We start from the raw sequence: 26,799 nt of genomic DNA, 5'->3' as shown, positions 1-26,799 counted from the left end.
TAGTCATTAAGGATTCTTTGTCAGGGACACTGCATGTTATACAGGATTGCCAGGGCTGATACTGGAATGGATCCAATGTATACCAGGTCCATATTCTAATCTTTAACCTGTTGGAAGTCTACCAAAACTAATACAGGAACTCCCTCAGAGCTCTGCTTTTTAACATATTAGATGGCTAACAATAGGTTTCCTGATTTTTGTTCATCTCTCTCTGTGTATTTTAGAGTGCATCTGTGTGTCTGTCTTTGAATCCATTTGTTCAAGAACTTCTCCTAAACAGTAAGAGCTAGGGCCACCAAAGTTAGTATGCAGTTTTCTCGTCTCCTAACTTAAAGCAAGGTCAGGGTTTGGTTGTATCATGAGAACCAGAAGCCCCAGGAAAAGGACAGTTTTCCATAACATGCAGAGAGAGAGGCTGCTTTTAGAGGGACACAATATGGGCATGTCTAGACCACGTTTTTCTTTCTAAAGAAGATATGCAAATTTGTGCCAAATTTGCATATCTTCTGACTGCTTTTTCAAATGAGGTTTTTTCGAAAAAGCAAGCAGTCTAGACATGGGTCTTTCCAAAAAAAAATTTTTTTTTGAAAGAACCTTTCTTCCTCAAAAAATGAGTTTTACAGCATTCTTTTGAAAAGGTTTTTTTTAAAAAAAGAATCGCATTTAGATTGCTTTTTCGAAAAAAACCTCTTTCAAAAAAACGATCGGAAGAAGATATGCAAATTTGGAGCAAATTTGCATATCATCTTTCGAAAGTGAAAACAAGTCTATACATGCCCATATATAAGAATAGACACTGGGGGCGGTAAACCCACAGAGGAGCTATCCTGGAGAGTGGCCCCTGGGGGCAGCCACACCACCAAGGGAGTGGCCAGCAGGGCTAAGGCTCTGCCATCTTACCTGCCAGCAGACCAGTAAGTAGCCCCCTTGCCCCAAACCCTTCCCCCCCTTCCTAGCCCTAGGCCACAGTGCTGGAGGTGGGGGAGGGGAGACAACAGGTCTCAGATAGGAGACACTAGGCAGGGTTTCCCTCACTTCATCCCCCTCAAACAGCCACGTGCTCTCCTACCTTAGGACTTCTTTTTACAAATGCCTTTGCCATTTCCCACTTTTCTTGTAAGCATCTCACTCTCTCTCCTCAGATCTGCTGAACCCAGCCACCGAACTTCTACTTACTGTGCCTGTGCCGATCCATATACCTGCTCATCCCACAATCCTCGGTGAGACTTAAGAGCTCCATCTCTCCCCAGAATCCACCCCCACTCTTTATCCTGTCGTCTTGGTTCCTTAGGCTCTCTGTATGGTGCAAAGCTAGTGAGAAAAGGAAATAGTTTGGCAGTTTCACAACATGGCAGTAGCTAGTGAGCAGTTCCATTAGCTAAGCTTTGCATAGTTCAACTTAACTAAACACAATGAAATTACAAACATGGTTTATACCTGAGATGGTATCAGAATGTGTATGTGAAGTATGGAGTTTGGTGGGCCAAGTTTTAGACACAGAAATCCACACGTATGAGAAGAAACTGCAAATTTTCAAAAAGGAAGTCTTTTAAAACTGTTTGCTTTGCAATAGTCAGTACATATTTTTAATCAGTCCTACCTTGCATTTCTGAAATGGCAAGACTACTTCTTCAGTGATTAACAGTAAAGAACTGTGAGTTAAAGGCCTACGTTTGTTCACTGTATGTCCGATGTTACAAGCAGCCAAGCAGCTGTAATTCTTAATTACATTGTAGAATTTTTTTCAATGTTGTTCTGCTTAGGACTATTAGAGCTTATTTAGCTGTAGTTTCAACTTTCATTTTTCTTGCAGGTTTAGTTGGTAAGAGCATGAGAATACATATCAAATTTAAACAGGCAAAACAGCTTCACAGTAGTAGGACGCTTTGGAAGGAGCTACTTAAGTTTAGTCTTCCCAGTATGGTAAGATGATGGGATCTTGTGCATAAGATCTCACCACCACTCTGTGCTCCCAATAGGAAGATCAAAAGAATGCTGCATTGCAACACTCACAAATGATTTATTAAATGTTAAGTTGTAAGAGAGTATGTTACCAAGCCATTAAGCTAGAGGAAGATTTTTTTTTTCTTATGCATTTGATTTCCTCATGGGCACATGTCTGGATTTCTCAGGACAAAGATCAATACAAACTACACTGATAATTGGACCACTTATTGCCAAGGGGCTAATAGCATATGCCTATTCTGAGGGAAGGATTTACCTGAAGAGTGGACAATTGGTTTTCTGACTGTTGATAAGGTTTAAGAAAATTCTTACTTCTCAGTACCAGAGCAACACTCAATATGCTGAAGAGAAGGGAAACTTAAAATGATCATGAAACTGCATATTCAACCATAGTATTTTTGAGGAGTCACCTATGATTTCACCTCCTCATTCTAGCAGATTTTTTCCTTCACTTTTAACCTCTTATCCCTCTACTGATAGCAGTTGCCCCTGGGCACCATTTGTTCAGTGTCTGGAAAGATTCATGTATCTGGATGGTTGTTAACTGGGTAACCTACTATACACTGTTTCTCCTTTGCCCAAATTAATTCCTGAGGTACCACTGTCTTCAGCAAAGTTACTCCAGCAATAAAGATGAATTCCCTTTCGTACAAAACTGCAGAGGCAGTCTTTGCCTATAACTAAAAGTGCTCTGTATATACGACTAGAAGATTTATCTGGAATTGCTCGGGTCTCTAACTGAAATCATTTTTGTTTTTCTTCATTTAAATTGTTGCTCTGCGGTGGGGTTGGGGATAAGGGGTTCAGTATGTAGGCTAATCCAGGGAGACAGAGCAACGCCAACTCTATCACCGCAGCAGCTTGGGGCCAGGTGAGAAGCACCTGTCCATGCCTACTGTAGCTGCAGCTGGCACAGCTGGGGAGCATGTCTAACAGCTGTCAGACACAATCTCTCTCTCTCTCTCTCTCTCTCTCTCTCTCAAATATATAGTAGATAGTTATCCCTTTCTCTGTCACTGCTCCCTATTGCCTCAATGGGGTTATAGCTATACTGGTCCCCATCTTTGGCCCCTTGCTGCCTGCCTGTGGTCATTATACTGTAAAATGTCCCTGCTAGCAGACCTCTTCCTTTCTATTATGGGAAACAATCACATTCCAGGCACATCCCATTGTCTTGGCACAACCACACTCTTACCTTGCTTTAAGTTATAAGAGGAAGCTGCCTACCAAATTTGGTGGTCCTACCTCTTACTGTTTAGGAGGAGTATTTGAACAAGCGAACTTACAGATGGACGGACAGACAAACTCTTTCAAATATATAGCAGACCAGTGTATCTCATAGTGATCTATGAAACCACTTTGAGAAACCTGCTAACTGGCCGCTCCCATGTGTTTATTTACCAACTCTGCAGCCATGGAGCCTCGCGGCTTCCCATTCGCTCCAGCTCGCTGTTTGCAGTCGAAGGGAACCATAGGAAGTGGTATGGGCCAGGCCGCCGCTTCCATGGCTCCCGTTGGTTGCAAATGGTGAAATGGAGCCAATGGGAGCTACAAGGCTCTGTGACCAGGAAGCCGGTAGATAAGTACACTGAGGCAGCTAGTTAGCTGGTTTCTCAAAGTGGTTTTGCGGACCACTTAGAGAAACACTCTAGTAGACCATCAGTTATCCACCTTATTTGTCGTATCACACCGTGGAAGCTGGCAGGCTAGCTGCATGATGACAATAGATGGCCAAACTTTTTTGCAGTTGGGTATGAGTATTATCAATGAAAAATACTTTTTATTAACTGTCGGGATAAAAGTGCTTGTTTATTTCTTAATGGAGAGCCTAGACCAGAGATGGGCAATAATTTTTAATGGGGAAGCCACTCCAAGATTTTGGTAAGTGGTCAAGGGCTGCACTTCTGTGGAGGGGGTGCAAGGTCTGGGATCAAGGTTGGGTGCAGAAGGGAGCTTGGGGTAGGAGACTGGGGTGCAGGAGACAGTGTGGGGACTGAGAGGGAGTTTGGGGAAAAGGGGGTTGTGATCTGGGACAGGTGTTTGGGGTACAAGGTTGCGGGGGCATGGGTGCAGGAGAGTATTCTGGTCTGGGGAGAAGTGTATAGAAGGATTCGAGGGAGTTGTCTGAAAAACCCATAGTCAAGGCCTCACTGTCCTTTTGTTCACATACTAAAGTTGCTACCAAACATCTCGTTTGAGAACACAACATTAAATATCTGTTTTCTAATTGATACGGTTGAATGATAGAGTTCATCTATCCTAGAAGATAGATAGTGTTTCTCTTTTAAATGTTTTCAGAGTAGAATGAATGATTGTTCCTAAGTTTGCATGTGTCAGCTTAACAGAAGGTGGTCATGCAAATTCCTTACTTAGCAGTTCCTTAGAACAGAAACAAGAGAGTTACTCTATTTTATCTGTGTTTGTGATTAAAAGCATCCCTTTTACTGTGCTTTTAAGAACAGATGTCAGAACATTGTTGAAACCATGAGTGCTGAAAAATATTTTTTTGAGTTTAAAAAGGAGGGTAGAAAAACCTTAAAAAGTGTAGTGTTTTGGTTTTAATTTCCATAAAAATAATTAACTGTTTATGTGCTTCCTGCAGTTACCACAAGGAAAAATAAAGTAATTATTAACTAAAGTATTTTATAGCCCTGCTACATGTAAAAGCACTGCATATTACAGACTTTCAACGTCTCTAGAATTCTTAAGAAGGTTGTGATACTATTAAATTCAGGCGTGTGTGTGTGTGTGTGTGTGTGTGTGAGATATATATATATGGATGGGCGGGGCAGCTACCCCAGGGTCCAGTGATTCAAAGGGACATGGGGCCACCACTGCTACTGTGGCAGTAGCAGTGGCCAGAGCCTCAGGTCCTTTAAATTGACACTGGAGCATAGGCCTGCACACTTCAGGCAGCTCTGAGGGCAGATGGAGGGCCAGCATCGTGTGGAGGGCTGGCTGACCCTCCCCACCCCTTCTACCTGAGGCCACACCCCTTCCAGGAGCACAGAGCTGCTCCCCAACCTTGCTTGGAGGCCTCCTGAGGCTGTTGACACCTCTGACTACATTCTAATGTATTGAATAAAGGCACCCGAATGGAACATTCATTTACACACACAAATGTACACATATGGTACAAAGACCAATAAAGGCTGATCATAGGCGGTCGGTAATATAGGCAAGGGAAGGTAGAGCCTATATGACCAGCTGCTAATTCTGGGGCTGCTGCTAGGGAAGGCTGGAAATGCAGCGTAGCAGCCCGGCTCTCCCCGGCCGTGGGCCACCAGTTGTGATGGAGCCACGGGGGGGGGGGGGGGGGCAGTGCAGCTTCCCCCTGCTGCTGGGGAGGGCCAGGGCATCACAATAGCCCTGACTCACCATCTGGCCAGGCAGAATTGGGCTGGGGTGAGGGGAGCTTGGCTCCAGGGGCTGTGCCTCGGGGAGAAGGGGTGGGGCTGGGTCTTGTCTTCCCCAGCTGGACTTTCACTCGATGTCCATGAGGCTGATGTTGAGATAAATCAGTTGTCAGTCACATCAGCGCTGCGAAAAAGGGGGATATAATTTGGGGTAAGCAGAAGGTGCAGAATAGCAGTCATGCTCTTATGTGTCACACTGCCTTGTAGCATGGACAACTGCATGGTCCTCCTGTGAAGGAAAGATTTTACTGTGACTACCACACGAATGACAGCCACAGGAAGATGTGTTTGGGAGTTACTGCTGGCAATGTTCTAGGGCAGCGGTCTCCAACCTTTTTACACCCAAGATCACTTTTTAAATCTCAGAACAGGAGAACAGGGAACAGGGTGCTGGGAGGGCAGAGGACAGGGTTCTGCAGCTGGGGACAGAGTGCCAGTGGGGACAGAGTTCAGGGAGTGGGGACAGGAATGGGGACAGAGTTCTGTGGCTGGGGCCAGGGGAGTGGGGACAGCGTTCTGGGGCTGGAGAGTGGGGGCTGGGGAGTGGGGTGCCAGTGGAGGCGGAGAGTCCCCTGCATCTCCCTCCTCCCAGGATTCTCCCCTCCCCCCAGGGAAACCAGCCCATGCCTGCCCCGGGGCCGACCCCACGCGGCGCAGGGAAGCCCCGAAAGCGCCTGCCCCGGGGCCGACGCCTCCCCCGCATAGGGAAGCCCTGTGTGCGCCTGCTCAGGGGCCAACCCCCCCACCTGCGCAGGGAAACCCCGCGCATGCCTGTGAGGGGGGCCGACCCCCCTCCCCTCCGGTGCAGGGAAACCCCGTGCACGCCTGCCTAGGGGGCCGAAACCCCGCGCAGGGAAGCCCCACGCGTGCGCCTGCCCAGGGGGCCGACCCCCCTCCCCGTGCAGGGAAGCCCCGCACGCGCTTGTCCCAGCACCAAACCCCCCCCGTGCAGGGAAGCCCCACGTGCACGCCTTCCCCGAGGCCAACCCCCCCCCCCCACACGCGCACCAGGAAACCCCCTGTGCGCCTCCCGCAGAGCTGACTCACCCCTCCTTGAGGTAAGTAGTTGGGCGTCTCGAGGGTGGGAGGGAAATGGGGGCGGGGCAGACAGGACGCCTCGCGAGCGACTGGTCGAGGCCTTGCGATCGACCAGTAGATCGCGATCGACCTGTTGGTGACCACGGTTATAGGGACATATCTGGCAACCACTTGCCAAGACAACAGGTAGTTTTGCTATGGTCACATTTGAGCTAGCAAACCGGGTAAAAGGAAGGAATCATTTACAAGTGAGGTTGTCTGTATGCTGGATTGTGGAAAGGAAGATGTTATTGATCTGTTTTATTTCCTTTACATGTTAGGCATTTTATTTTTGTTTCTGTGCTGCATTAGGTATGCTGCTTTGGTTTTGAACACTTATGATATGGTTTAAATAATTTGATTCCTGTTGTTTCATGTCATCAAAGGCCTTGAATTTGAATGGGACCTCTTAATGCTGTGCTGATTGGCTATTTTGTGGTATGTATCCACAGAATTGTTGTATTGGCTCTCCTCTTCCTGAGTGTGGGGGTCCCGATGCCCCCCCTTCCCTTTTTGCAGCCCTCCTGAACTGCGTGCCGAGAGTGGTTAACCGTTTCTCAATTCCTCTGCGCTTCGGGTGCGCAGGGTGGGGGATCTGGGCCCACCCTCGCTCCCAGACCCCAGCCCAGGGCCCTAAGGACAGAGTCTCTCGGACCTGTCCCACCGGAGGGGTTTAGCCCCTTAACCACCGGTGCGCCGGCTCCGTGCCCTGCCCTGGGCTACTTCCACCCTACCTGCTCTCGTTCCCCCTATCCCTCGTCCCGTGCTCCTTGCTCCTTATCCCAAATCGCCTTCCCCCCCCCAGTGCTCTCGGGGGGGGCTTTATACTACCCCGACTCCCCCCCCGGGCGTCTGACGTCACTCCTTTCCCCCCTCCTTCGGTGTCACTTCCGGTCGCCATGATTCTCCCCGCGCGCGGGGCGCGTTGCTTAGCAATGCCAGCTGTCCCGCTGCTCAGCTGATGCAGGCGGCGCTGCACTGCTCGCAGCTCCTCAGCTCCCGCTTTGCTGTCCCCAACAGCGAGAGCATGATCGCAGGGTCCGTGCGGGGTGGGCCTGCTTCGGGGCCCCACCCCATCACACTGAGAAACAGACAATCCTGTCACAGGAGATATTAATTATAGGTAGGGCCCTATCGAATTCACAGCCATGCAAAATGCACCATGGACCATGAAATCTGGTGTCCTACCATGAAAACTGGCTTTTTGTGTGCTTTTACCTTTGCTATACACATTTCATGGACGATGTAACGAGTCCACACTCATGTCTTATATAAATTCCACCCTTTTATTGATTGTGCACCCCTTACTCCCAATTAGTCTACTTTGGCAACTGGAATACGGTTATGTTGCCACATGTGACGAATAAATGTCCTGGCCGGAGCATTTCGACGGTGGAGAGGGGGACCCAGGCACACCCACTCTCCCGGGCCCAGCCCAGGGCCCTGATGTAGGGAGTTAGACTCCCTTTATAGCAGATGGGGGTGTTGCCCCTAAACACGCCTGCTCGCGGGCTTTGCAACCCCACCTTGGGCCACTTCCTAACTCGGCTGTCGGGGTACTTACCCCGAGGCCCTGAACTCAGTCCCCAATGACACCTCCGGCACTAGCCTCCTTCTCTCCTTCTCCTTCTGCCTTCTCCTCTCCCTTTCCTCCCTGCACTTCTTCCATTTTATCCCCGTCTCCAGCCACGCCAGGAGATGTCACCCTTCCCCCGGTGTCGGTCCTCTCCCCCTCGTGGGTTCCCCGGCGCTGGTCTGACATCATGTCTCCCAGACGCGTGACTTCATTCCCCTGTGCCGTGTTGGCGGCTTCCCCCGGGGTACAGACTCCCTGCCCAGTTCCTCCCCTTCCCCTACTTGGGGTTTTCAAAGCCGGTCCCGCCGCTTTTTGCTCTGGGCGGGTGCCGGTGTTTTTAATGTCCTGCGCCTCCGCTGACTCATGGCAGGGGCGGGGTTACTTCACCCCGCCACAGGGGACATCAGCATTTTTCAGATTGGGGTGGCAATACCATACCCATGTTGCCCTTACTTCTGTGCTGCTGCTTTCAGAGCTGGGTGGCCAGTGAGCGATGGCTGCTGACTAAAGGCCCAGTTCTGCAGGCAGCAGCACAGATGTAAGGGTGGCAATACCATGCCATTCCATCCTTCCATCTGTGCTGTTGTTGGTGGCAGCTCTGCCTTCAGAGCTGGATTCCTGGCCAGCAGCCACTGCTGTCCAGCTGCCCAACTCTGAAGGCAATGCTGCTGCCAGCAACTGCACAGAAGTAAGGGCAGCAATACCACAACCCCTCCACAAAACTCCTTTTTGGGTCAGGACCCCTACAGTTATGTGAAATTTCAGCTTTTAATATCTGAACTAGTGACATTTACCGTTTTAAAAAATCTGATGAGCATGAAATTGACCAAAATGGATCATGAATTTAGTAGGGCACTTGTAATAGTGGTGCTAAGCTAAGGAAAATGAATGACTACTTTTAATCTAATTTCCGTGTGCCTTTGTTCTGCATCCTGTGAAATGGACATATACACCTTCCTCCTCAGTCTTACAGGGGTGATGTAAAGATTGATTAATCAGTGGTTGTGAAGTTCTCAGATAATATAGTGATGAGCACTGTAAAAAAGCCCATGGGGAAATTAATAATTACATTCAGAGCAGAGTTTCAATAGTGTGTAGTAAGTAAGATATGGGGTCACATATTGAGCAGTGAAGATAAAATTCTGAAGAACTGCTTATTAAGGCTATGTCTTCACAGCAGCTATATTTCGGAATAACTGACATTATTCCAAAATACATGTGTTATGCTTATAAGAAGCACACGGGATCTTTTTCACGGGAAAAGGCAATACACTGTATTTATTGAGAATACAGTAAAGAAGCAGTTAGCATATGCTTTATAAAGACAACCCTCCCTCCCACCCCTGACACACACACAGGTCCTGTAGATGGTGCAGTTACCAATCCATGGTAGCTCAAGTCAGTTTTACTGACCAGGCAAGGCTGACTGAGCAAGGAGTCGGGGTTCCTCTGAGATTCCTTTGAGGCTTGGCTTGCAGGACTGAACCCAGAATCCCATGGCAAGAGATTCTCTTCTTATACATGTAAGTTTCCATTTGGGTCTATGGATATTGTCATGCTGCAATCACCCACCCTTAGGAGGTGTTAATCTGTGTTTTTGGGAGTTATCCTTGGATGGTGATTGTCAGGCTGCCCATTGTTGTCTCTCACTGTCGGGAGGGTCTCTGCCTGTCTCCAGGGTTTTCAATGCTCTCAATTTAATTCAGCCTCAAGACACAATGCATGTTTCCTCCTTATCTTCGAAGTTTCCACTTGTGCTTAATCACCTGGGCATCTGTGATGGCTTTTACACTCACACACACCCTCCACTCACACCACACAATTGTAAAAGTTTCAGACAAGATCAATAGTTACTAGAAGAAAACTTAGTTTGTGTTTCAGACATGAGGTACAACTTAATTTGTAATGCTAACAGGGAGCAAGGTCTTACAGTAAACATTATTTACTTATGAGAGACAGAGAGAGAAATAAAAGCATATTGAATGTATAAGCAAGGCATTATACATGAATTCATTATGCATCACTCTTACAGTCTTATACCCAATACTAAAATATACATTTTGCTACACGTGTCTACACAACAAGCAGTTATTTCGACATGTCGAGCTGGAGGACGTCTTACTCTGACTCCTGTAACCCTCATTGTACAAGGAGTAAGGGAAGTTGAAGGAAGAGTGCTCTTTCTTGGACTTCCTGCTGTGTAGTCAGCACCAAAAGCCAAATTAAGCTATTTTGACTTCACCTACGCAATGGACATAGCCCAAGTTGCATAGCTTATTTTGGCTTTAGCCCTGCTGTGTACATGTTCCCTGAGTGAGTACTGCCCATCCTGAGTTGAATGAAGCAGAGATCCGGGGGGGGGGGGGAGTCAGTATGTGAACATATAATGCATATGCAGAAGAAAACTGAATTAAAGTCGCATGGGCAACCTTAGGCAATCCTAATCTTCGAAAGCTTGATTTTGTAACCTTAATGTTTTCAATGCAGTTGTATATGTATATATACTATATAGAATTATTTAGAGCTCTCTCTAGTTATAACATAGGCAATCAAATTCTCAAAAATGAAATAACTGCATTAAAGGAAAGGAATGTCAAATCCTTTTCCTTAATTCACTGAACAACTTGCTGTTTTTTCTTCAAAACAATTTTTCTCCTTGGATAAGGAGAGAGGAATTTCAGTGTGATAGAAACATCACCACAGAAAAAGCTTTCTGTACATGACATTTTAGGCAGCTCAATCAATATCCTGCCAGGAGAAGCAAGGTGTCATGTAAAATAGTAATAAATGCAACACACTACTTAATGGGGGGCATATTGTAATCTATTTTATATGCATTTTTTAAAGGATGAGAAAATACACCTTCCTCCACTCTTAACATAAATACCATTCAGACTGTTGTTATTAGTCGTTGGAAAATATTTGTCTAATAGGTTTTCTCCATATCTCTCTTTGGGTACATCTAGGCTACATTCTTTTTTCGCACTAATTTGGCACTAATTTGCATATCTTCTTCCGATCTCTTTTTAAAGAACCCCCCCTTTTCAGAAGAACCCTTCTTCCTTAAAAAATGAGGTGTACAGGATTCTTTTGAAAAAGGGGGGTTCTTTTAAAAAAAAACCTTCTGAACTGCTTTCATTTAAAAAAAAAAAAACACTTTCAGAAAAGCGATTGGAAGATATGCAAATTAGTGCCAAATTTGCATATCTCCTTTCTAAAAAAGATCATAGTCTAGCTGTACCCTTTATGACTTGCAAAAGAATAGTGTCTATTTACTATTAACTGCAGTAACAATTAGCACTTAAATAATAGATCTCAAGGAGCTTAGCAAAGGTGAGTAAAGGTTTGTAAATGGGGAAACTAACATATAGTGATTTGCCCAGAGCATCACTGTAAGTGGATGACAAAATTTGAATTAGAACCTAGATCTCTTGCCTTCCACTCTGATGCCTTATCAAGTTACTGGATTTGAATTGCATTTATTGACATGCTGTATTAATTGCAGGGGTGGGCAAATTCCAGCCTGCAGGCCAAATCCAGTCCGCAGGGTTAGTCCCTATATGGCCTCCACCTGCATCTTTATCTGTACTTCCTCAGGTATCAGAGGATTGCAGCTCCGATTGGCTGCAAATCACTGTTCGTGACCAATGTTAGTGGTCGGGAAGCAGCATCCTGGTCCTGCATTGGCCACGAATGAAAATCTGCAGAGGTGTAAGTAAATATAATAGCAGTGGCCCTCCAGGGACTAACTCTGTGGGCTGCCGTTTTTTTATTGCCCATCCTTGATTAATTGTATGTATCAAATGGGACATAGTAGATTAGCCTTACATAGCTAATGATATCTGCCACTGAGGATTTTGGTTGGTATTATTTTTTCGAAGAGAGATTTTTTTAAAATAAAAATCTGTGGAAAATGTTTTAAAAAGTAGTTTTTAAAAAGTTGGAAGTTAGGCTTTAAATAAGACTCTTGGTCACAGGCACCATAAATTTGTTGCAGGTCTCAGCCTTGTTTCCATTAAAAATACCAGCATTTTTTTACACAACCTTCTCCTGATTAAAAGTTATGTATTAAGTTTATGTATCAAGGAACACTTGTCAGGAATGAGGTGCACTGGCATGATTTTCCAGAAATGCTTTTAACGGAAAAGTTTTTTTGCGGAAAAAAAGCACTTTTTGTGGAAAAGTGTCTGTGGCCAATCTGGACGCGCTTTTCCGCAAAAAAGCCCCAATTGCCATTTTCACAATCGGGGCTTTTTTGCGGAAAACAAATCTCTGCTGTTACACTGGCCCTTTTGCGCAAAAGTTTTTCGGAAAAAGACTTTTGCCCAAATGGGAGCAGCATAGTATTTCCGCAAAAGCACTGACAATCTTACATGAGATCGTCAGTGCTTTTGCGGAAATTCAAGCGGCCAGAGTAGACAGCTGGCAAGTTTTTCTGTAAAAGCAGATGATTTTGCAGAAAAACTTGCCAGTCTAGACACAGCCCAAAAGATTAACTCTCAAGTATTACAAAAATATACAGAACAGGGATATGCTCATTTTTTATAATAAAACAGTTCATAGTAAATAAATGGAATGTGCCTTGATTCCACTGAAGAACATGCATAACTTTTTTTTACTTTTCAAATTCCCTCCTTTAAGTTTATCTCAAACATCAATTTGTTTTTATGTAGTAGTAAAAATAAGTGTAAGGCTCAGGGAGTTCATAGGTGTTGAACTTTGCTCTTTCAAATTAGAAAAATAAACTTTTACTCAAGTTTTTCATGAAGCTGCATGGGGGACAAGATAATGCATGCAAAATATTTAGTGATAGTTCTTGAAAAGCATGTTGAGTTTTACTTTGCTTTAGTTGAGACTTGTTTTGTTTAAATCTCAACTGTTCTAAGTGCTCTAAAATTCATGTGGTTACTCAGATTGCCTTGAAATTTGATGTGCCTCATGGGGGCAAGGGATATAGTCAGTAATCCAAGCCATTTCACAAAGGTGTTCCTGAGCTACAGCCCCTGGGAAAAACAGCTTTTCTGTAAGATTTATTAAAAAGCAATCCTATTCCAGTTTCATCCTATTTTTCTGCTTCATCTTGGTTCAGTCTTTCAACATTCACTCAATTAATGTCCATTTTCATGAGTGTACTTGCTTTGGTGATTTTGTCTTGTTTCTGCTGGTTCTATGAGAAGTAATCCCATTCCAGGAACATCCCATTTTCCTGGCACAACCAAATGCTTACGGTAATCAGAGCAAAAGTGTGACTTTCCTATTTTGTCATATTCAGATAGAATATTTAGATTGGAAGCAACACAATTCCACACAAATAAATTAGAGTTGAACTACTCTTAAATTATTAATGTAATGCACATGAATACTGCCTAAAAACTAAACAATATTTTAAAATCAGGAAACCAATATGTAATAACAGAACTTCAGAATTTTTTAAGATTTCTCAGTTTTCCAAATGAGTCAGCATTGTGTTCTTTCAGCATCTTGGTATAACAAAAATTACATAAAATTCATCGGTTGCTTCATTTTTATGGCAGCTTGAGAAATTCATGTTGTTCCTTACTTTTATTGTGCTGTCATTTACCACATATTGTCCTTATGTGCAAATATCTTATTACTCACTAAGCTGTATATCTCATGAAGTGTACTGTATCTAATGTCATAATTAAGTGTTGTCAGGATCAGGATAATGCATGAGTGTTTTGAGCTTTATCACTAATTGCTAAGTTAGGATGAATTACACAGTAAAGTAATTAGAAATCTAAAAGTATCTGTATCTTCTATTGCCCTTTCTAAACCACACAAGAGTGACTACCTTTTCTTTTCCCTACTGCTTCAGGGTCAGTACTAAAATAAAACTTGGAAGGTTAGTCCCCATAACAGCATCATCCATGATAAAATCCTGTTGTTCTTTTAAAAATACCATTTTCTGTAAACATGATAACTTTATGGTCTAAACTAGAATTAATACAAAACTGAATTGAGTTTAAAACAAGAGATATTTGTGTCCTCAAGATATCTGGCTTTAGCTTCAAAACTTTCCCAACATTTTCCACCGAAGGGAACATCCCTCTTCCTCCTTGTTTCTTTTTTCTCTTTAGTACCGAGGTATAGTTTTCTTTCTTCCAGGAACCTCTCAGTTAACAGCATGTATAAAATTAAATTAGGGTTAATTCTTTTTTAAGGTAACATCAGCTATGTCTGCACTAAGAGCACTGAAGAATTAATAACTGAACTAGTCGAATAGCATCAGCAGTAAATATCAGTTTGTCCACATTAGTCATGCTGTTTTGAATGCAGATTTGCTTTGCATCCAAACTGGCACTCTGCTTCTGGATATTTACCTCATAGTTCGTGGTACAGTTTGCGAAAGCAGTGGCATTTTCTGGAATCTCAGGGGACTTGTGGGAAGAGAATTTGAACTTTCAGAACTTTTTGGAAACTCCTGTCAATTCCCAGAAATCAGCTCTTTTCCAAGTTCTTTTCTCAAAATGGAAGCCAGCACTCTCACTTAGAAAGACAGTGCTTTTGAAAAGCAGCAGTGAGGCAGCTGCAATGTGTGACAGAGGGCATTGTGGCAGCACTTGCAGAGAGCCAGTGCCTGAGGCCAGCATCTCAGAGTTATTACTCCAGTGGTCACACACTTCACCCCCATAATAAAATGGATCTAGGCAGACTTGATGTTGGCCGGCTCCCTAGACAATAGCTATATCTTGCAGCTTTAATGGTATGTTAAACTTCTTACTACTTAAGTGGCAGTGACTAAATAATGCTGATGCATTTTCTTTTATAGAGCAAGAATATAGTCTACTGTTGTTTTGAATTTAATTCTTGCCACTTGAAGGGCTCGGAAGCTGAGGGAGTGAGTGTAAACGGCCACAGGGATGTATCTGTCCTCAGATAACTTTTATCTCTCAGAAGGATGATTACAGCATGCTTAATTTCTCAGACCATTTTACTTCTCTGCTGCCTGGTAGTGGGGAATCAGAATAAAAAAAGAGATTTTTCCTTCCTCCTCCCCCTATTATTTGAGTTGCAACGCAACCTATATGTACTTTTGCAGGCTACTACAGTCTAATACCTATTTTAACTCAATACTGACATTTTTATAAACAGACACATGGCTCTTCCAAGTAAGTGTTTCAGCCTCTCTCTTTCCTCCTCGGTTTTAGTTCTTGTCCCAGAATGACTAAAATAATCCAAGAAATTTCCCCACTTTTGAATTAGAAACAGGAGAATAAAGGAGACTCTCTGAAACACAGGTTGGCAATTTTGACAAGCGTTGTCAAACTCCCTCAACAATTATGAATTTTATTGTCTATTTAAAATCTTCAGACTTGCCCAGCCTTAAGCTTTTTAAAACTTTCCTGTCCATCTTTTCTGGAGTGAGATCCTGAATATCAGCAGGTTTGTTTAGACTAGGCTAAGAGGTCAAAGTTAGATCGCTGTTAGCTAACAAATGTTAGCTAATCCCAATTAACCTACTCCTTCTCATTAGCCTAGATACAGATTAATACATTTAACTTTCATCTTGAGCACTTTTCCTAGGCTACCTCTCTGCTGCCTGTAAAAAGTGTTGTGTATGAAAGTGCTGCACTGCAATTCACTCGATGGACATTACCAGGATGAATTTAAGAGTTCCTAGTTCGCATTAATATAATCTTGTTTAAAGAGGACTACATCAATGTGAACTAGGAGTTTTAAATCTTCACCAGCACTGTCACGAGAGAGGAATTCCAGATAATCTTTTTGGTGCACACTGCTATTCACATGCCCACAGTCCATACTGCAGGGCCGTAGAGAAGCCCCTAGTGTTGACTAACTCAGTGTGGAAGGGCTGGATCCACCTGACCACCAAAATAGAATAAGGACTTGTTTGAAAATGAGGTGGGTTTTGGAGAACGTATACTGTTATTTTTTCAGTTTAATATCCTGCTAGAATTAGAGTTACCTTGTTGCAGGTTCCCAAAAAGAGGACACTGCTGGAGGGCAGACGCCTGGATGTGTAAGAGCAAGGACCTGCACTGGACCAGTCAGATGAGAACCAATTAGGAACCAGATCAGTTGTTCCTCTTTCTATCTACTCCACACAAAAAAACACTGAACATTATCTCTTATTGGAAAAATCCTCCGGGACAGAGGGCAGAGGATCAAAAAAGAGACAATGTCTGGATGTATGTATGATCCCTCGCCCCCTCTCCCCGACTTTATGAAATTAACTTATGGATACCAATATGCATAACTTGAAGATGCTTTGGAAAAAATATCTCATGTAACCTATCCATTTTAATGTCTCAGTCTGCTGGATCTATACATCTTATTTTGGTGTATGTATTATTTTTGCATGTAAAGTTAGACGTACGGGGTATGGAATGGTTTATGGTTTTAAATGTGAAAATGAAAGCCATCAAGGGTGTTTCCTCAATGTCTGTCTGGGTAATCACCTGTAAACAGCCTCTCTTGTCCTTTGAGTCTAAGCAGTGGTTGGTCTTAGGAATACACGTGACCATCCCAACTTGTAGTGTCTGGCCAGGTAATTTTCCATAGAAAGTAGGGGAGAGAATTCCCATCCACCCCCCAAAATGTAATCTATAAAATAGTGGGAAGCTAGCAGTCTCTTGGTCTTTAGCTGGCATGTCACTCCCAAGAGAATGAACCAGGCTAAGTCTACACTACAGGGTTAGTTGTTTTTTGTGCAAAAACCCGCAGAGCGTCCACATCTCAAGTGCGTTTTTGCACAAGTAAATTTATAGTAAATCAAAAGAACAGAGGGGTTTTTGCAGTATAGGTATTCCTCTTTCTGTGAGGAATAACTCCTTTTTGTGCAAGAGTTCTTGTGCAAAAAGGTGTGTGTGGATAGGCAACAGGGAGTTTTTGCACAAAAAGAGCCAATCAAAAAAAACACAGTTGCTCTGGTGGCTATTCTGTGAATAGCAATCAGAGCTTTCTTTTGAGAGAGTGTCCATGAAGTCTGGATGCTCTCTTCTGCAAAAGCGCATTGCTTTTGCAATGCGCTTTTGCAGTGTGGGTGTGTTCTTGCACAAGAAGCTTTTGTGGAAGATCTCTTCTGCAAAAAGCTTCTTTCACAAGAAGCCTGCAGTGTAGACATAGCCCCAGAGACCCAAGGGCAAAAAGCAGAATTTCCCTGGCTTGGAGATTTAGCAGAAATAAGAAGATTTTTAGGGTAAGTTTGTTATAAGCTTCAATATGTTAGAACGAGCTATGCATTTTCTGTCATTTTAAATTTGTGATCTATTTTGCTCTGCCTGTTTTCACTTGCAGCCACTTAAATCCTACTGTTTGCACTTAATAAAATCATTTTTATTTACTGTCAAGCCCAGTGCAAATAATTGTTACCTGGGGGAGCAATCAGTGTGTACATCCTCCTTTCATTGTTAAAGGCAACTTACCTGAATGATTTATTTGGAGTTCTGATCCCATTTGGGGAGTCAGTTTTCTGGAAGCTGGGCCTGAAACTACATTCTCCTCAGACCTAAAAAGACTCAGTGTCTGTATTGCTCTTGGGGAGGGGGTGGTGATCTCAGCTTTGTGGCTTGGCTGGAGGAGACCAGAAGATCTGGCCCAGCAGAACAGGGTGGTGAGAAGCCCTAGAGAACAAGGAGGCAAGTGTCAGTGTTTTGTCAGCACTCTCAGAAGCACTGAAGTGCTGTGACTGCACCCTGTCACAGCATGGTAACCCGGCTATATGGAATGTACATGTGTGCAAGATGAGCCTGCCTCACTAATCTGGTGCCTTTAGGAAAAGTTATTATTCCAAGGCATATTTAACCTACACCTTTCCAGAATGGGGGAAAAAATCATTGTTGCACTTTTTCTAGCCTCTTGTCAATTCAAGGAGCCGAAGCGGAAAGAAGTGCAGTATTGGGAGTGGGGTAACACAAGTATCACCAAATGTTGACTTTGGCCTGCAGACGTTTAATTATGGAGGACGAATCCAACTTCTTATAGATCTCAGAGTGAATTTGCAGAGCTCACGTTTAAGGGGGAAAACACAACTAACAACAACAAGCCCTTTTATAACATGTAAAGTGAGCCCACTTGAATGAATATGAATGAGAGAGACATATGGAACTCCATGCAGCATGCCATGTTTACAGAAGCACTTTTCAGAGTGCTGAGTGTGAGTTAAGTGTGAGTTTTCTGGAGAGTTCTTTTAAAATGTAATTAGTTGTTTAATATTGCAATTAGTTTCTTGATGGCATGTGTTTGATATGCAAGATTTCAGGTAACTTATTCTATGGTTTGCTTTTTATCAAGAATTAGTTGGTAATTACAAAGTATATTTCATTGTCAAATAATTCCTAGGATTCCTTACTATGATGTCAAAGATACAAAATCATGCAGGATATTTTTAATACAAGCTTTTATTTAAAAAAAAACCTAAAAATTTAGATACAAAATCATAAAATTAAAAAAAAAATGTGCAGCCCCAAAGTTCTTGGCCTCTTGTTATTCCAAACCTTTCGGGTGAAAAGCATCTCTGAACAGAGGTTCAGCACAAAGCCTGTGTAGCACTGATATGTCATTTAACACCCCAAAATAAGGAATATATGGGAATTCAGTGTGATATTGGCCTAAGACAGGGATGGGCAATAATTTTTGACCGGGAGTCACCTTGAAAAGGGTGGGGCCTCATGCGGAAGGGGAAGGACCAGGGCACTTCTGTACTTCCCCCACCCACAGACCCTGATTGCTCTGGAGGTGCGGGAGCGCATGAAGTCTTTGCCCCCACCTCTCCCCCAGGAAGAACCATCAGCTGTTTTGAACAGCTGGCGGTTCTCTCTAGGTGTGTCTGTCCCTGGCTGTGAGAGGAGACTTTGCACACTCCCCCCTGCATACTCGCCAATCAGGCCAAGTCTTCTCCCGCCCTGCTCCTGTCCTGCAAGGAGCGCGCAGCGGTTAGGAGCGCCTCGCTCATTTCAAGGTGGGAGGAGACTTTGCACGCTCCCTCCGCCCCCAAGCCAATCAGAGCCTGGGGATAGGAGAGTGCACAAAGTCTCTCACTCCCTGCCTTTGAGCGTACAGCGCTTAGTCAACTGCCAGGGTTGACTCTAAGCGCCGCACGCTCCCTGGTCTCTAGGCCCTGATTGGCCTGGGGTTGGGGAAGCGGCAGGGCCTCTGCAGGCTGGATCAACCTGCTTGGCAGGCCGAACCCGGCCTGTGAAGGCCCTTTTGCCCACCTCTGCCTTCACCTGACACTCTGCTCTTCGGGAGTGAATATAATCATTAAAGAGCATAAAGCCCGTATTATGGAATAGGTTAGCTTAATGATTATTCAAAACCAGTCTTACTTTCCAGTGTTTTGAGTCTTATGTTTTGTGATCATATGGTGAATAAATTGATCCTAAATATAGCATCAATTAAAAGTTCCAACATGAAATTAAATTTACAAATAGCTTGAAAAAATGGAACAAATGAATAGTAAAATAACAAGCCTTGATTATTTTCTTTCTTCAGATCCTGATGTTTTCCATACAACAACAACCTTTTCTGCATTTTTGATTATGGAGAGACACTAGCAATTTCTGACCTTGTCTGAGGTAATATTTGATTAATCTTCTTTTCTTATCAAGGCTTTTAAAAAAGGTTGGCATGATTGAATGTAGTACATTAATATAAGAATGTAATGTAAATTAAGTTCTTCATGGTGCAGGGTGTGTTCTTTCATATTTGTCCCTATGAATTGATGCGTTTTTAACCCTATACATGTTTTTTTTTCCTCATTTTAAATTATTTTATGATAGCTAAAGAGATTTAATCTACTCCTGGAATTTAAAAGAAGTTTTCACATGACTTATGGGCCATTTGGGCTCAATTGAATTTAATAGGTTTCAGCTGCATCTCCACAATGGCTTTGAACAAGGAAGTGAGAGGAGGGTCTATATAGGCCTTAATTGCTCAAGTTTAGCTTCTTTTGAAGAAGCTGCTTGGTGGAGGGTGTTGGGTATTAACATATATATTCTTTGAATTTCTGAGGATAGAGAATCTGCCACTTGATAAGTGGGAACTAGAATTAAATAGCTCAAGGACATGACTTGACAGTTAAAATGGTTAATCTGTACTTGTCGATGCTAAAGGAGTGAGTTTTCAAAATTAAAGGAACCAGCTGGGTTGGCTAGACCAAATTTTCAGTTCTCTAGAGAAAGGAAAGGAGAACTGAACTGAACTGAAGAGATAAATACACCTCACAACAAAAGACAGTTCTGTGGGTTCGCAATGGTTGATAAATCAGTTGGACTGTGACTTCTAAGAATATTTGCAGTGATATTGTAGCCATGTTGATCCTGGGATATTAGAGAGACAAGGTGGGTGTGAGGTAAAATATTTTATTGGACCAACTTCTGTTTGTTGAGAGAGAAGCTTTTGAGCTTACACAGATCTCTTCTCAGAAGTAGAAGTGGCAATTCCACTTCTCAGGAGAGTTCTGTGTAAACTCAAAGTTTTCTCTTGACAACAGAGTTGGTCCAATAAAAGATGTTATCAATCTCACCCACCTTGCTTTTATAGAATGGTAGTTTGTTTCTTCTTCTTCTCTCCAAAAGTTACCAACAGAATGATCAAAACTATTAGATAGTTCTTACAAAAGCATCAAGGAGTTTAGTGGTACTTTAAAGACTAACAAATTTGTTAGGGTATTAGGGCATAAGCATTTGTGAGCTACAACTCACTTCCTCAGATGCTGAAAAGAAAAAAAGATGCAGAGATGGATTAAAGATGCATTTAAGTAATGTAGTTTTCAATTTTCTTTTCCTGATTCCTATTGAATGTTGCATCATAGTTGCTATTGAATTCACAAATACTTTATCTAACTTCATATTCACAAGTGGGTCCTCTTGGAAGTATATTACTGAACAGAAAAACATCCCTATGCAAAGAAAATTGTTTTGATACCACTAGCTGGACAGTTACGAGAACACATGAAAAACAAACTCAAGAACATATTAGAACTCTCTTCTCATCTGTGGTGAGCCAGGGAGATTGTACTACCAGATGGTAACCACTGATATACTCTGCAGCGTGATACTGCATAATATTGAGGCACCTAACAAATAGATCCACAATGCTAATTTTACAAAATGATAACAAAAAGCCCAACAATGATTATGTTCAATACTAAGGGGCAAATGTCTGCTATCACCCTTGCAGGGCAAAGCTCAGACAAGCTCTCAAGAAACGTAACATAAATATTTTAGGGCAGGGGTGGGGAGCCTCTAGCTTGCTTCTTGACGCTCCCATTGGCTGTGAATAGCAAATCTTGGCCATTGGGAGCTGCAGGGCCCAGTTTATGCTCATGTTTATGCTCAGGTAAACAAACCATCTGGCAGCCTGGCCAATGGCTAACCCTGAAGAACCACATATGGCCAGGCTGCCAGATGGTTTGTTTACCTGAGCATAAACATGAGCATAAACCGAGCCCTGCAGCTCTAAACTGCATAGGCGCACAGCCCCTCAGCTGCTCAATTAGACCCGCCTAGCTAGGGGCTCAGGACCCATGCACGGAGCTGCCTGGCTGTGGGAAGAGGCATTTCTCCGCCAGCAACAGCAGCAGCTCCCTACTGAGGATAGAGCAGCGAGTGTCTCCCACCTGTAGGGACACATCCCCTAGTTACCTACGGGGCTGTGCTGCTGCTTAGCTTAGAGGGAATGCTGGTGGCTAGTACGCCCGAGGTTCCCTACCCATTTTAGAGTCTGAAATGCATAGTTGGGAATTTAAAGATTTTTCTCAATACTGACTACCTTTTTAGATCAAATTCATTTTGGAGCTAATGGATTCCCAAAAGGAAACATGGTTTGCCAAAGATGAGCATTTTAAGTACAGTATGTTTATGTGCTAGGTAATGATGAGCTCCTTAAATCAAGCACCAAGGCTTGAGTGAGGAGAACTGTAAGCTTTAATGAGCATGGCTCCACTGATTATGCATGCTATGAGAATACTCATATTCCACTACTAATACAGTACCACAGCATGTACTAGGGTAAAATTCATGGTGTATTTTTTGTGGGGAAAAACTCTTTGATTGATTTTCAAGTTTTGATTGGAAATCTGGAGGCAAAAATCTCAGAACATTACATCATTACAAAAGTGTCTTCTATCCTGGCACTGGCTAGTTCATGTGAAAGTTAACTTACATTTTTATATCATAAAATGTACCTGTTGCAACCTCTGGACATAATTATAAGAATAGAATTATTTTTCCATTTTGGGGAATGGTATTTGGCCTGAATACCACATATTTTTACAGATCTCCAATGTGAAGGTCTCCAAATGAACATTTGCATGGAAGAACACTATGGACGTAGAACAATATCTGGATTTCAGTTCTATAGAAAATAATGTTTTTGGCAGAGTGAAATGTGAGTCTATTCCTGTCAGTTTCAAGCTACAAAATGTACTCCATTCCCACACAGACCAGGTAATTGATTTCTGTGGGCAAAGTGCTGAGAAGGAAGGGATGCTACTAAATACAGTCTCCAACTGATATACAGGAGTCCCCTGACTTTATACAGTTTCCTCCTGACCCATGCTCTTGTGTAGTGTGTGTGGGCCACAGATTCCCATAAGTATGAATGGTCCTTCCCCTGCCTCTTTGCAGAGCTTTTTCGCGGACAGTTTTGTCAATGATAAAAAAGCACTTGTTTGTGTTGACATTGTTTTCCACAGTTGTCAGGACATAGTTACATATGCGCAGTGCTTGTGTCATTCAGGGACATAAAGCAAATCATTATTGTGGCAGAAGTGGATGTGCGTGTGACCGGTGTCAGATGCAACCAGTCACAGGCGAGGATGGGGGACACCCGGAGCTCATCTCTTGCCTCTCTTCTTGACTCTGCACAGCACATTCTCTCTGCTGGCCTCTGTTCGCAGTGTGAGAGGCAGCAGGAGCATTCCACAATAATGATTTGTCTCCCAGTACAGTGACAGCACTGGCCCTCAGAACAGAGCATAAGGGGAGGAGCATATACCTGAAGACAGGACTGTTGAATTTCAAAGAGCAGCCACTTCTGCTCTGCATTGTGAGATAGCTCTGGAGGGCAGTTAGACCGATAAAAGCAAATAAGAGTCTTCACTGCTACATCGGTGGAAAAAGACTCTCATTGGGGTGTGTGACGGGGCGGACAGGCCCCGCACTGATGAGCAGGGGATAGCCCAGGCCCAGCTGGCAGAGAAGGCCCCGCCCCTCCGACCCTGCTGGGCATGCTCCCAACAGCGGCTGGGTATAAAGGCAGAAGGAGCCCGGCAGTCAGGGAGGCCCCAGGGTGAAGGAGGAGACCAGGCCGGGCCAGTGTTCTTGCAGCCGCTGGGACCAGAGTCGCCGCCCGCGCTGGACCTTGACACGGAGGAAGCAGCCGCTGACCCAGGGCGGCAGGAGCGCGCCCACAACCCCGACAGGTCCTGCCTGAGAGGCGAAGGGGCCCGGGGGCAACCAGGGCGCAGTAGGCAGCAGCCCAGGGCAGGGGAGACAAAGTTTGGCTCGGCCTGTATCGGCCGGATCCCCCGCCGAGCCGGCAGGAGCCACAGACCCTGCCTAAAGGGCCCTGGGCTGGGACCCGGTGGAGAGGGAGGGCCCGGGTCCCCCTACCACCCATTTTTCCCTTCCCTGGGCCAGGAGAGGCTTCTCAGAGCGGCTAGGCCTCTCATACTGTATATGCCCTGATAGAAGGGCCGGGACTTTTGCATTGAGACTTTGGGGTGCTGTACAGGCCCGGTCGGAGGGGGCCGAGCCCCTTGACGGGGGCGTACCCCCTGACAGGGTGGTTTTATTTTTGTACTGAAATTGCAGCTTCCCCATCCTGACTTTCCGTGTTAGCTCCTCAAACAGCTCTAAGGTGGTATTTAAGATGGTTCAAAAGGTCTTGTGTCTGCCCTCTCTTCATGAACAAAATTCAGTGAGGTGAGATGAGCTTGCCAACCCTTCTGTTATGACCAATAATCTCTTGTGAAAATTACACCCCAGGAATTTCTGTTAACGTTTGTCCAGTTGGGTTGCAAATTTGAATGGAATGGAATGATGAAACACCCTGAGTGGTTTTGACTGCAGGTGGAGGCTACCGCTACGTTTTCAGTCAGAAAAGACTTGACAGTGACTAACTCTTTTGATAGTGATAGAAATGTAGCTGTGTTAGTCTGGTGTAGCTGAAACAAAATACAGGACTATGTAGCACTTTAAAGGCTAATAATATCATCTAATAAACCATCTTGTTAGTCTTTAAAGTGCTACATAGTCCTGTATTTTGTTTTAACTCTTTTGATATCCATTTAAATTGTTCCTGTAATATCTTAAGGGTGTGAGGAAGATGGCAGATATTAGAAGACCTACAACATAATGTTCTTTTTTTGTTTAACATCAACGTTATTTACAGTGTATCTTGTGAGTTTATTCATACTGTTGCTTTCATGGGTTTGGCCTCTGATTAGCACAAACCACTTTTCAGAAGAGGATAAAAAAGAGCTTGTATCCTTTTTAAGGTTATAATGGTAAGAAAAATGAGGCTTACTTATGCCCCTTTCAAATAAGACCTTGTGGAGGCACTATAATAAGTCATTTGTTCTCTTTAAATATAGTTTAGCTTCACACAGGCACACACATACTCAGATGGTTTCCACTTGAAATTCCTCATCCAATCCAAATAGCTTCCAGCCTTGACTGCTGAACTGTGAAGGAGCTCCCTCCCCCACCTCCCCTATAGAAACAGAAGTGTGCAGTATGGCTGTGGTATTTAGTGCCTGCAGAGTGTGGGACTGCATACTTTTATTTTGGGGAGTACGCTGTGCTAAACTTTGTCCCTGCATCTGCTCTCTCAAAAGAGGAGAAGCAGAGCAGTGTTCGGAGGGCTTTGGATTCTATCTTTATTATATGCTCCAGCTTCCTCATTTTAAGCTTGTAGTTTACAAGCCTGTGAGGAAGAATTGCTTAGCGTTTGAAACTGACGGTCAAGTCCATTTAGCCCAGTGGAGAAACAGAAGTGAAGAGTCCCATTAAACTATATATATCCTTGCTCCTCTGTATAAACCTACATGCTGTATTATTTATAAATCTCCAATAGAGTGTTTTAAAAAACACTTTTTTTTTCTTTTAGATTAGAAAGGGCTTATTTAAGATTCAGAGTCAGATGGATACAAGAAGCCTGTTAGATTAGTGCGTATATCTCTTTGGTGATCTGCAAATCTAGATAATCACCGTGCGATGTATTGCACCTACTTCCATATTCAATCGGCAGTATGTCGTTCTGCAGTAGCCTCTGTGTGTATCAACCAGGGTCATCCTGATAATCTGATTATTACAAGCTGCAGAATATAGCACCAGGGCTTGGTAAGTTGGCTGTTTTGTTGGAAGATATTTACCTTAATGTTTTAATGTGATTATTATCAGGGCTCGACAAACCATGGCGAAATCCACTCGCTAGCCCTGCACCGTGCATGTGCCAGACCCGCACTGTGCATGCGCGTACCACCGGTGAACAGAGCGACCGGCTGAAATCTACTCGCCACGGGCGAGTAGATACACAGATTTGTTGAGCCCTGATTATTATCATCTCACATTGCTCAAACCATGGTGTGTATGTCACAGAATAAATGAAAAGTCTAGGCCTTTCATTGGAAGAGTTTACAGTCTTCTTTTACACATAATGTGATGAGTAAGGATAACAAATAGAATAGGAGTGAGAGAGTAATGAAGGACAAAGATTATAGATTGATGTGGTTACTTAGTCTAGGCGTATGCACTGTTCACTAAGACTATGTGGCTGGGACATTGGTGGCCAGACATCAGGCACTGGCAGATGCATGGTGTCTGAAAGCTCTCTGGGCCTGCTTCCTGCCTCAAGCCCTGTTCCCAGTGTCTGCTGCTTTCAGAGCTGCCAGGAGGCAGGAACTATAAAGTTGTGATGAATGTGGACAGTGTGGTCAGCAGAGCACCTGTGTTATTTTCTGGAGGCTTCTTTTTTCCGAAAGAACTCCCTCTTCCGCAACCACATACACTTTTTTCACTGCTTACAAAAACTCCCCAGAATCACAGATTCACTGACTTTGGGAGGCAGCTGCCACCATCAAGTGATTTAATCCCTGAAAAACAGGAAGAAACTCGTGAATTTCTTTGAAGGGATACCCCAAGCCCTTTTGCCACAAGAGAGCTTGAGAAAAGAGAAACAAAAACCTAACTGTGTCTCTGATAGCTGACCCCTCAGGCTAGGCAGGCACACACACAGACCTCCCATTACCTTCCAGGTGGCACCAAGTATACAGCTGACTCCAGTATAAGAAGGCAGGATAAGGGACACTCTCAAACTAGGCAGGTAGGGTACGTTCTGCAGTGGCTTAGAGGCAGGGCCACCCCTTTAGGGATACAGAAGTCTTGGTTCAAGCTCCTCACAATCCCATTACACACCAGTAATCAGCAAAGGCCCTGGACCTTTATATCTAGGGAAACAGTTTTGAAAACTATGTTCCTTTTAAATGTTATCTATCCCACCCAAATAGGCTACTATATATTTGAAAGAGTTTTGTGCATTTGCCTCTGTGAGTGTGTCTGTCTGTCCATGAGTTTGCTTGTTCAAGAACTCATCCTAAACGGTAAGAGCTAGGATCTCCAAATTTGGTAGGCAGCTTCCTCTTATCGTAACTTAAAGCGAGGTCAGGGTTTGGTTGTGCCAGGACAATGGGATGTGCCTGGAATGCGATTGTTTCTCATCAAATGGAAAGAGAGGGGTATGATAGCAAGGACATTTATACAGGTTGCACCTCCCAAA

The 26,799-nt window shown here is 43.8% G+C and overlaps 1 long non-coding RNA gene across 10 annotated transcripts in view; it reads left to right on the top strand.

The window, feature by feature from the left end:
- The window catches only part of LOC112545567 (uncharacterized), a 246,728-nt gene that overhangs the window by 26,578 nt on the left and 193,351 nt on the right, over positions 1-26,799 (top strand). For 8 of the 10 annotated variants that reach the window (XR_016348848.1, XR_016348845.1, XR_012901639.2 and 5 more), the window contains exons 2-3: positions 15,993-16,205; positions 19,510-19,592. This is a non-coding gene — a long non-coding RNA (uncharacterized LOC112545567). The remainder of the gene's footprint in view (positions 1-15,992; positions 16,206-19,509; positions 19,593-26,799) is intronic. The other 2 variants (XR_016348849.1, XR_016348842.1) reach the window with 1 other exon arrangement.

Source organism: Pelodiscus sinensis, chromosome 2 (genome assembly GCF_052426305.1).
Source record: "Pelodiscus sinensis isolate ZL-2025 chromosome 2, ASM5242630v1, whole genome shotgun sequence".
Lineage (NCBI taxonomy): Eukaryota > Metazoa > Chordata > Testudines > Trionychidae > Pelodiscus > Pelodiscus sinensis.
This window is presented reverse-complemented; position numbering and strand designations above follow the sequence as displayed.